Here is a 9,746-nt window from a genome sequence, read left to right on the forward strand (position 1 = left end):
AGGATAGCAGATCACTGAGTAACACACTGACCAGGGATACCAGAAGATCTGCTTTACATCCTGCTACTAGAAAAAAGAGTGGCCTCATCTTTAGTGCCCATTCTTGGGAAGATGAAAAAAAAAAGCGGGTTATGTCTACTGGGTTTGAAAAAATCTGGACTTTGACGAGTTGGTAGCCAGAGTGCCTGCAACATCTACAAACCACAGTACTGGAGAGAACAGTGAAAGTTTCAGAGAAAACCACACTGTACCTGGGCCACCTTCTGCTGACTCTTCTACTGACAAACTGGGCCAGGTAATATTCACACACATTCCAGGTTCCCAACATCATTCCCTATCTAGACATGGAGAACTTGGATCTCCCATTTTTCCCCAAGATGTTCCTATCCACCCAGGACTTTCCGGAAATAACCAAATGTTTCCAATATTCAATAGGGTTTTTCGACATTTGTCCAGGTGTCCAAAATTCTTCCCATTGATCCTTAACGGAAAATCATATGTTCTCCTCTTCCAGAGGAGTGTTTTTTTTCTTCTATTTTCATTAACTTGCAAATTTATTATTTACATTTCAAATGTTATTCCCTTTCTAGGTTATAGGTTAACATTTTCCTAGCTCTTCCCACTCAGCTTCTATAGGGGTGTTTCTAACCCGATCCACCCCCATATTACTTTCCTTCACTGGGGGTTTAGTCTTGGGAGGACCAAAGTCTTCCCCTTCCACTGGTGCCCCTACTAGGCATTCAGTGATACCAATGATTTTTGGAGTCCCGGGTTAGTTCATGTATAGTCTTTGGGTAGTAGCATGTAACCACTAATGAAGACAAGACAATTCTCTAGATTTAGAGAGATGGAGTATGTAAAGGTTTCCACTGTGTCACAAGAGACTCTCCTGGAAAAGGCACTCTTGAAACTGGTCAATATAAGGAAAGCTGTTCAGCAGGTAGGACATGGAGGTTCTCAGTGACATCATCATCATTAGGTCCTTCCCGAAAAATCTCTTGTAACCTGGAGAGCCCTAGCTCCTTTTGTGAGGTCAGAAGTGTTGTTGTGACACCACCTGCTTCTCAGATATTCCTTCAGTACATCTAGGGTTTGTAACTGGCCTTTAATTCAGAGTAAACAGCCATTTTTTAGGGAGAGCAAAGAGGATGAAAGGATCCGAGATGAGGAGAAGGAAGCTGCCCTTCTGTCATGGTATAAAAAAGGAAGAAATACATGGTCCACTGGAGAGCTCAGTGAATCCTGGGTAGGTGTTTAGTGTGTTCCCTGAACAGACAGCCTTGACCTGACCTTTCCACATATGGGAATCAAGAGCTGTGAGCCTCTCAGAAGCATCTGGACTTCCCTGTTCTTATGGTTCCTGGAAGTCAGAGAGTTTATATCATTAATTTCTTTATTCCCAAAGCCAAGGGTTGGGAAGGGCACAGTTGATATCCTGAGAGCTCATGGACTTTACTCTTTTTGAAAAGAAGAAAAAGGTCCTAAGGAAAAAGGGAGAGACAGGAATTGTGTCCCTAGCTCAGAGAAAACTCCTCCATGGTTTGGATACCTATATTGCAGTTTGTGTCTGACACTGATATCTGGGAGAGAGAAGTGCTTCTAGTTGAGATTTCATCATCTGTCTTTCACTAGTATTACTCTGATTACCATTCCCTTACAGTAACCCTTTAGATTTCAATAGGTGAGATTAGGTAGCAGTTTCTTTTACTTCTTCCATTTTTTTTTTATTTTTTGGCAAAATTCATTGCTTATTTAATTGGATATTTCTATATTTACATTTCAAATGTTATTTTCTTTCCCAGTTTCCTGTCAATATGAGCCCTAACTGACCCCTCTCCCCTTCTTCTATAACCTCCCATACTGCACCTTGACATTCCCTTGAACTGGGAGTCAAACCTGGAAAGACCAAGGGCTTCTCCTTCTATTGGTGCCCAACAGGGTCATCCTCTGTTACATATGCAGTTGGAGCCATAATTCTGTCCATGCACAAAATATTGGGTTAGTACCAGAAATCTCTGGTTCTTTGGCATTGTTTTTCTTATGTAGTTGAAAGCCCCTTCAGTTCTGTTTGGAGCGACACTCTTGATGCCCTCCACTGTTGATGATACTATCATGGTTAGAATTTACTATCACTATTTTCATGGAAAATCCCCACCAAGCTGCAAAATAGTAATACACATTTGGTGGTAAAGAAAAAATAATACTATTTTAAAGTTGTCCTGCTGACTAATAATATGACAAACCTGTGACATTTCTGATACTTTGTGAACATCACCTTATTACCTGACCACACCAGTATTGTATATTGGTCCTGGGTAAATGTTTCTTACTTTTCCCTGCCCTCTGTTACCCCTGTTATGGTATAAATTCAGCCTTGGAGGAAAATAAAATTGCCGCCCTGGTCAGACTCCTGTCTTAACGTCATTATTTGTCCCAAGAACCCTTGTCCCAATTCTATTCCAGGCACCCTCTGATCTCTCACTTACAAAAGGCACCCAAGTTGCGGCTCTTTGAAGGTGTCCTGGAGGAGAAAGTCTTTCCCTATTAATAGGCTGGTCTGTCTTCTTTGTTTGTGGAAGACTTTGCTCCTTCTTGGACCTTTGGCTTCCACCCCTAACCCCCTCCCAGAGCTATTGCTGAGTGATGGGACAAGCATTCTACTCTCATCTTTTGTGACAGGACACAGAGAGTCATTCAGGACACAAAGAATAGGGCTATGGGGTCTTAAAGCACTTTGGTGCATCACAGGGACTGTGCTCCCTCCAGACCACAATTGGTTAAGAGATCAGAGGTAAGCTTGAGCAAGTCTGTGTTTTGTGTTCTGTGTTACTTTCTGTTTTGTCTCTGTGTCATGTTTCGACTTTGTTTCATGCTGACTTGTGTTGTATGCCCCTGCTGTCTGAAGGGTTTGAGTCCCAACTGGAGAAATTTTAGAGTCCACTTGGTGGTCGCTATTGGTCCTGTAAGGGGCTTATGGCTGTGACAGGTCGACTTGCTTGTTGTCACAGGCCATAGGCCCTAGAGGATGCTCTAGGAGGAGAAAGGAATATAGAGGACACTCTAGAGTCACATTGGGAGGTGGGATCAGATGTTCTGCCTCATCCCAGAAACAGCTAAGGTTAAGCTGCATTTTGGGCCAGGTATTGAAGGTAATGGGCATCTGTGGAATTCACTTATAGAATGCTTTTTCTTGGTCTTGTTTGTCTAGTTTTTTTCTTTGGTATTGTCGAGTGTCTTTTTTGGCTGTTGTTTCATTTTTGGACTTGGACTGATGATAGTGTTTGAAATCATGGAACTGTTTGCTTTCTTTCTCAAGAAGTTTTACTTGGTCTACTTGGTGCTTAACTTGGAAATAATTTGCTTGAGAGAAATTGTTTTCTGCCAGGGAACCTGCCTTATCTGCTGGCCCTATTGCAAGTGAGGAGTTGGTCTTCAGCATTAAGTCACCTTCCTTGTTAGTCATCATTGACATACACAGTGCCTCTGATCCTATTCCTGCAGCAGTCAGTTCTTGCCCCTGTGGTCAAAATGCCCCAGGTTGGGAATCAGGGTAGTCCCGAAAATAGTTTCAGAAAAAGTCTGCAGCAGACTGCGAGGAACTTCTTAGTGCCAGACAGAAAAGGCTTTACTCTAGGATGACAAGAGGAGAAAGTCTTAGCACCGGCTCTTCAGCTTACTCCAACTGGAGGCTGTGGCCACGGTCAGGATCAATGTTTTCTTTTTCATGGCCCTCTAACTCAGTGAGGCGGCTTGGTGAACGGCTACCACTGCAGTCCTTGGAGGGCTATACTTCTATTAAAGATCAGTACTCCAATGTTAGTAATCTATTTATTGGTTGTAAGAGTCTGGAAACCCAACACAATTTTGACCACTGCCTCAGGAATGGTAGCCGAAAGCGTTCTTAAAACCAATTGCCTGTAACTATAGCTTACTCTATGATATCTGAGGCTTCAATCGCATAACACCCCCTGGGCAAGCCCCCCTTCAATTCTCAAATGCTATTTTCTCCTGGTCTTTTGGCGCAAGGTCATCTAGCATGTATGACAGCCTGGAAGAAACTTCCCCCTTAAAGTAGACGAACCATACAATTATTTTATCAGCCACTTGGCATCTAGCACTCAGTTCTTAACCATTTCTCTATCCTTTTGTTATTAATTCTTACTGGAAGCCTAGTGTCCTTCAGAGGCTGGGTCTCTTGATAGGCAGAGCCACTGAGCTGACTCTAAGGAGCTGAGCTGAGCTCAAAACAATCAAAGTCCAGAGAGACAGCCGGTAACAAACCAGCTGCCACTCTGCTCTCATTTTTGTTTCACAGGCACAAAGCTTGTGCCTGATTATGGGCTGGCCTTTTTGCCCCAAGAAAGCTGGCCCATTTAGCTGTATGACTGAATGCTATTTGTCACCTATCTGGTTGTTCCACGTGCTCTCACCATGTCACCCCCTAGCATTCTTTCCTGGCACCTTACCGCTGTTCTTAAGAATTTTATCACCCAAGACACTGTGTAATTTGACTTAAAATATATCCCATCCTGCTAATATGGATGTCCCAGATTCACATTCTGAAGGTACTAATTTTAAAACAAGGGATGGTACATTCCCCTAAGTATTAAATTGATATACTTGGGGTCTTAGAACGTTTCAATCAGAGGTTGATACAGAGATTATAATTACTTTAATATTGTTAAAAGATACAGTGCATTCTTACTGACCTGCTTTTGGGCACACATCCAAAGAAGGAGCCCAGCGAGGCACTTAACATGGCGTAAGGTACACACGACTTCATCTACAGCCTGCATTCCACTCAAAGGACCTGCTTCCTCAAAGAACTGCATCGCTTCAAGAAGAATGAGAAACCTAACACCCACTCCAGGACAGCTAAATTATGTATTCTTCAAAAATGCAATACCATTCATAGGATTTGACTTTTTGGATAATGCAATTATGATTGTTGCAGGAACCCAAATGTATTGTCTATTTGATTTATTTTGAGACTTTAAAAAATGTCAATCAGCATGCTATTTTTCCTTCTATGTATCAACACATTATTTTTCAGTTAATGATGCTGTACATTAATTATTTGGGGTTTGCTTATTCCTTATTGGACATGCATGGGATACCTATTTATCTCCTTGTCTTTTGCTTATATATTTTGGCCCTTGGACATTTAATCATTTATCAGCCTTGTTAAGTAACAGGGAGATAATATAACAACAAAACCTATTCACTTATATTATCATAGGCTAACTATCGATGATGCTTTGATGAGGGTCAAGTTCACCTACAAAACTCCATCCCAGTCCAGGGAAGGACATTTTTGTTCCTCAGTCAAATGAGGCCATCATTTTTTTGCCTACTGTCCTGATGCCTTTGCTGAAAAACCAAAAAATTCTCACCCCTGTGTGCAGAGCTGGACAGTCATTGATGGATAGAGAATGATATATTCATGAATAAATGGCCTAAGACAGGAGGGCCGACATTAGCTGCTGCCTTATCCCATGATGGGCCCTGGCTACAAGATTCTCTTGGCCATGTGACAAATAACACCCCAAGTTAGACAGACGCAGTTTCCAAGGGGTGCATTCCAGTACATGCATGGGCACTGGTCACTTTTACATTTGAATATATGTAAATTGGAGATGTTGGTTGCAATTACCTTGAAGCCCTCCATTGTAGATGTTATTATTATGATTAGTATTAAGTATGACTGGGTTCATGGAAAATCCCCAGCCAGCTGCAGAAGACTAATACAAATCTGGTGGTCAAGAAAATAAAAATATGGTAATGTTGTCCTGCTGATTAATAATATGACAAACCTGTAAACTCTGTACCATCCTTTCAACATCAATCCGTGACCAAACAAATCATGTGTTTTGCCCTGCGTAAATGTTTCTTAGTTCCACCTCCCTCTGTTAACCCTCTTATGGTATAAATTCAGCCTTGGAGAAAAATAAAATTGACGCCTTTTTCAGACTCTTGTCTTGGCATCCTTCTTTGGTCCTTTGTCCCACATTCTCTTCCAGGTACCCTCAGAACCCTCAGTTACACAGCATTTGTAATCCCTTCTCAAAATCTACCAACAACATATCAGTTGTCAATAAACTAGTTTGCCACTAGCATTCACTTCTGTATTTGATATGCTCTAGCTGTGTCTCTTAGGAAGGAGCTATATCCGGTACCTGGCAGAATGCACTTCATAGCTTCATCACTCATATCTAGTTTTGAATATATATATTCAAATATATATATTTGGTGTCTCCTACAGCAATGAGGTTAGGTAGAATTTTAGCATGGATTGTGCGCAACTAGCTAAAGAATGTAGAATTCACAAATGACAATGGCAAATGATCTCACTCCTGTTCTTAGGAACCTATTGAGGTTTTGTTTAACTGGACCTCAAGCTATTCCTCTCACTGCCCATCCTCCTAAGTATGATGTATGGCCTGAAGAAATAATCATGGTGGGAACACAGGAAGGTAGATATGAGAGAACTGATACTTAATTGGAAATAGAACCACATTCTATAGTCTATGTTGTCCTTTGTTTTATTGATATCTGCTATTTTTTGGATAAAATAAGCATTTGGGAGTTTATCATTCGAAGTAGGTAGACAATATTTACATTGTTATATTCATTCTATTGCTAGACCCACATTGTTGCCAAAATCAATGAAAAAAAATGGAATTGGAAAACAGATTATTTGTTAACACATTCTGGAATATATATATATATATACATATATATATGTATGTATGTATTCCAGAATACACACACACACACACACACTCACACACACACATACACACACACACACACACATATATATATATATATATACATATATATATATATTCCAGAATATATATATAAATTCCCCAATCAAGGAATGTTCAAATAGAAAATGAAATACAATATACACTCAATTAAAGGTCTGTAGGGTAAATACAGGTTTTTGGGAAACAAAGAAAACCTAGGAAACTGAACTGTATATCACAGGAATGGACCTGGTAATAGAATTATGATCCAGAAGAATCTCGTACATCCTATGTTCCTAGATGTTTTCTACTCATGCCAAGCCCCTGAATAACTTTCTCCATTCAGACCATGTAAACACTAATACAGGAAAGAGAAGTATCTAGACTTAGAGAGATGTAGTTTGTAGTACGTACAGGTTTCCACTGTGTCATAGGAGACACACCTGCAAATCACATTCTTGAATCTATTCAATGTACCTCTCCAATATTCCTTCAGTACATATAGGGTTTACTAATTGGCTGCTAATTCAGTGTAAAGGGCCATTTAGGAGGGAGGACAAAGAGGATGAAGAAATCAGAGGTGTGGAAAAGAAAGCTGGCCTTCTGTCTTGGTATAAAAAAAGGAAGATATACATGGATTATGGGAAATCTCAGTCCTTGGTAGGAGTTGAGTATATTCACTTGAGACACAGACATGACCTTAGCCCTCCACATACGGGATTCAGGTGCTGGAGCCTCTCAGAAGCATCCTGACTTCCCTGCTTCTAATGGTTCCTGGAAGTCAGAGAGATTATATCATTAATATCTTTATCCAAAAGGCCAGGTGTTGTGAAGGACACTGTTCTTTTCCTTAGAACTCATCGTTTTTATTCTTTCTGCCCAGAAGAAAATGGTCCTAAGGAAGAAGTAAAAAAACATGTATTGTTTCCTCAGCTCAGAGGAAATTACTCAATTATTTGGATACTTATAGAGCAGTATGTTCTGATACTGGTATTTGAGAGAGAGAATTGCTCCAAATTTGGACTTCATCACCTCCGACTTTCCACTAGTATTATTCTGACTATAATTCCCTGATAGGGACCATTTGGATTACTGAGCCAATAGGTCTGATTAGCTGCTAATTTTCTTTTCTTTTCTTTCTTTAATTTTTTTTATTTTTTTAGCAAATTTTATAGCATTTTTAAATGGGTATTTCTATATTTACATTTCAAATGTTATTTTCTTTCCCAGTTCCTTGTCCATAAGATTCCTAACTGGTCTTCTTACCCTTCTTCTATAACGCCTTTACTGAGCCTTGACATTCCCTTGAACTAGCAATAAAAACTAGGGAGAACCAAGGGCTTATCCTATCACTGATGCCCAAAATCACCATACTCTGCCACATATGCAGTTGGAGCCATAAGTCTGTCTATGAACCGTCTTTGAATATTGGTTTAGTACCAGAAAGCTCAGGTTAGTTGAACTTGTTGTTCTTATTTGGTTGAAAGTCCATTCAGTTCTTGAAATCCTTTCTCAACATCTACAAACAAGGGGTCTTTTTTCAGTTATCTGGTTTGCCACTAGCAATCACTTCTGTATTTGACATGCTCTGGCTGTCTCTCTAATGAAAGATCTATAACTGTTTATTGGCAGAATGCACATTTTAGCTTCATCAATCTTATCTAGTTTTGGTGCCTGATTATATATATATATATATATATATATATATATATATATATATATATATAAAATATATAGTTTTATATTTTTTATATATTATATATATAAAATGGCTCCTACAACTATGAATTTTAGTGGAATATTTACATGGATTCTGTGCAATTAGGTCAAGAATATAGGATCCACAAATGACAATGCCAAATAGATTCCTTCCTGTTCTTATGAACCTGCTGAAGTTGAGGTTTCACTGGACCTCAATCAATACATTTTGCTGCACATCCCCCTGAAACTGACGTTTGGACTGAAAAACTCTCATGTCTTGCCCTGGGAATACAGGAAGATAGATATTAGAGAAAAGATATGTAATAGAACTATAGAACTGCATTCTATAGTCATTGTTGTCTTTGCTTAACTGATGTCTGTTAATCTTTGGATATTATAATGATTTGGGAGTTGATCATTTGAAGTAGTACACAATATTTCCACTGTTATATTCACGCTATAGCTGGATCAAGTTTGTTTACCAAATTTATTGCAGAAAATGGAATTCGAAAAATGAAATTTTTGAGTACTCATGCAGGAATATATAGAATGTCCCCTGTCAATGAATGTACAATCAAAAAATGTAACAAAATATCCACTAAATTAAATGTCTGTAGGGAAAATATTGGCACATGGGAAACTGAGAAAACCTAGGGATTTGAATTGTATTTCACAGGATTGGACGTGGGAATGAAATTAATCTCCAGAAGAATCTCCTTCACTCCTTGTTCCTAGATATTTTCTACCCATGCTAAGCCCTTGCCTAACTTTCTCCATTCAGAGCATGTGACCACTAATGAAGCAGAGAAATCTCTAGCTTTAGAGAGATGTAGCATGTAAAGTTTTCCACTGTGTCAAAGGGGACACTACTGGAAAGGGCACACTTGAAACTGGTCAATGTAAGGAAAGCTGTTTAGCAGGTAGATCATGGCAGTTCTCAGTGACATCATCATTAGGCCCTCCACGAAAAATCCCTTGTATCCTGGAGAGCCCTTGCTTCTTCTGTGATGTAACAAGTGTTGCTTCGTCAGCAATTGTCTCTCAGATATTCCTTCCATATATCTATGGTTTACTAATTGGCCTCTAATTCAGAGTAAAGAGCCATTTGGGAGGGTGAACAAACAGGATTAAGAGATCAGAGATGGGGAGAAGGAAGCTGGTCTTTTGTCTTGGTATAAAAGAAAAAAGAAACATGTGGTTCTTGGGAAAACACCCTGGGAAGATGGCTTTAGTTTTTTTGATCTCTGATTTAACTGTGATCTTGGAGAAGTTGATGAACATTCTAAAGACCTT

Source organism: Rattus norvegicus, chromosome Y, assembly GCF_021556685.1.
Source record: "Rattus norvegicus strain SHRSP/BbbUtx chromosome Y, alternate assembly SHRSP_T2T, whole genome shotgun sequence".
In the NCBI taxonomy this organism is placed as follows: domain Eukaryota; kingdom Metazoa; phylum Chordata; class Mammalia; order Rodentia; family Muridae; genus Rattus; species Rattus norvegicus.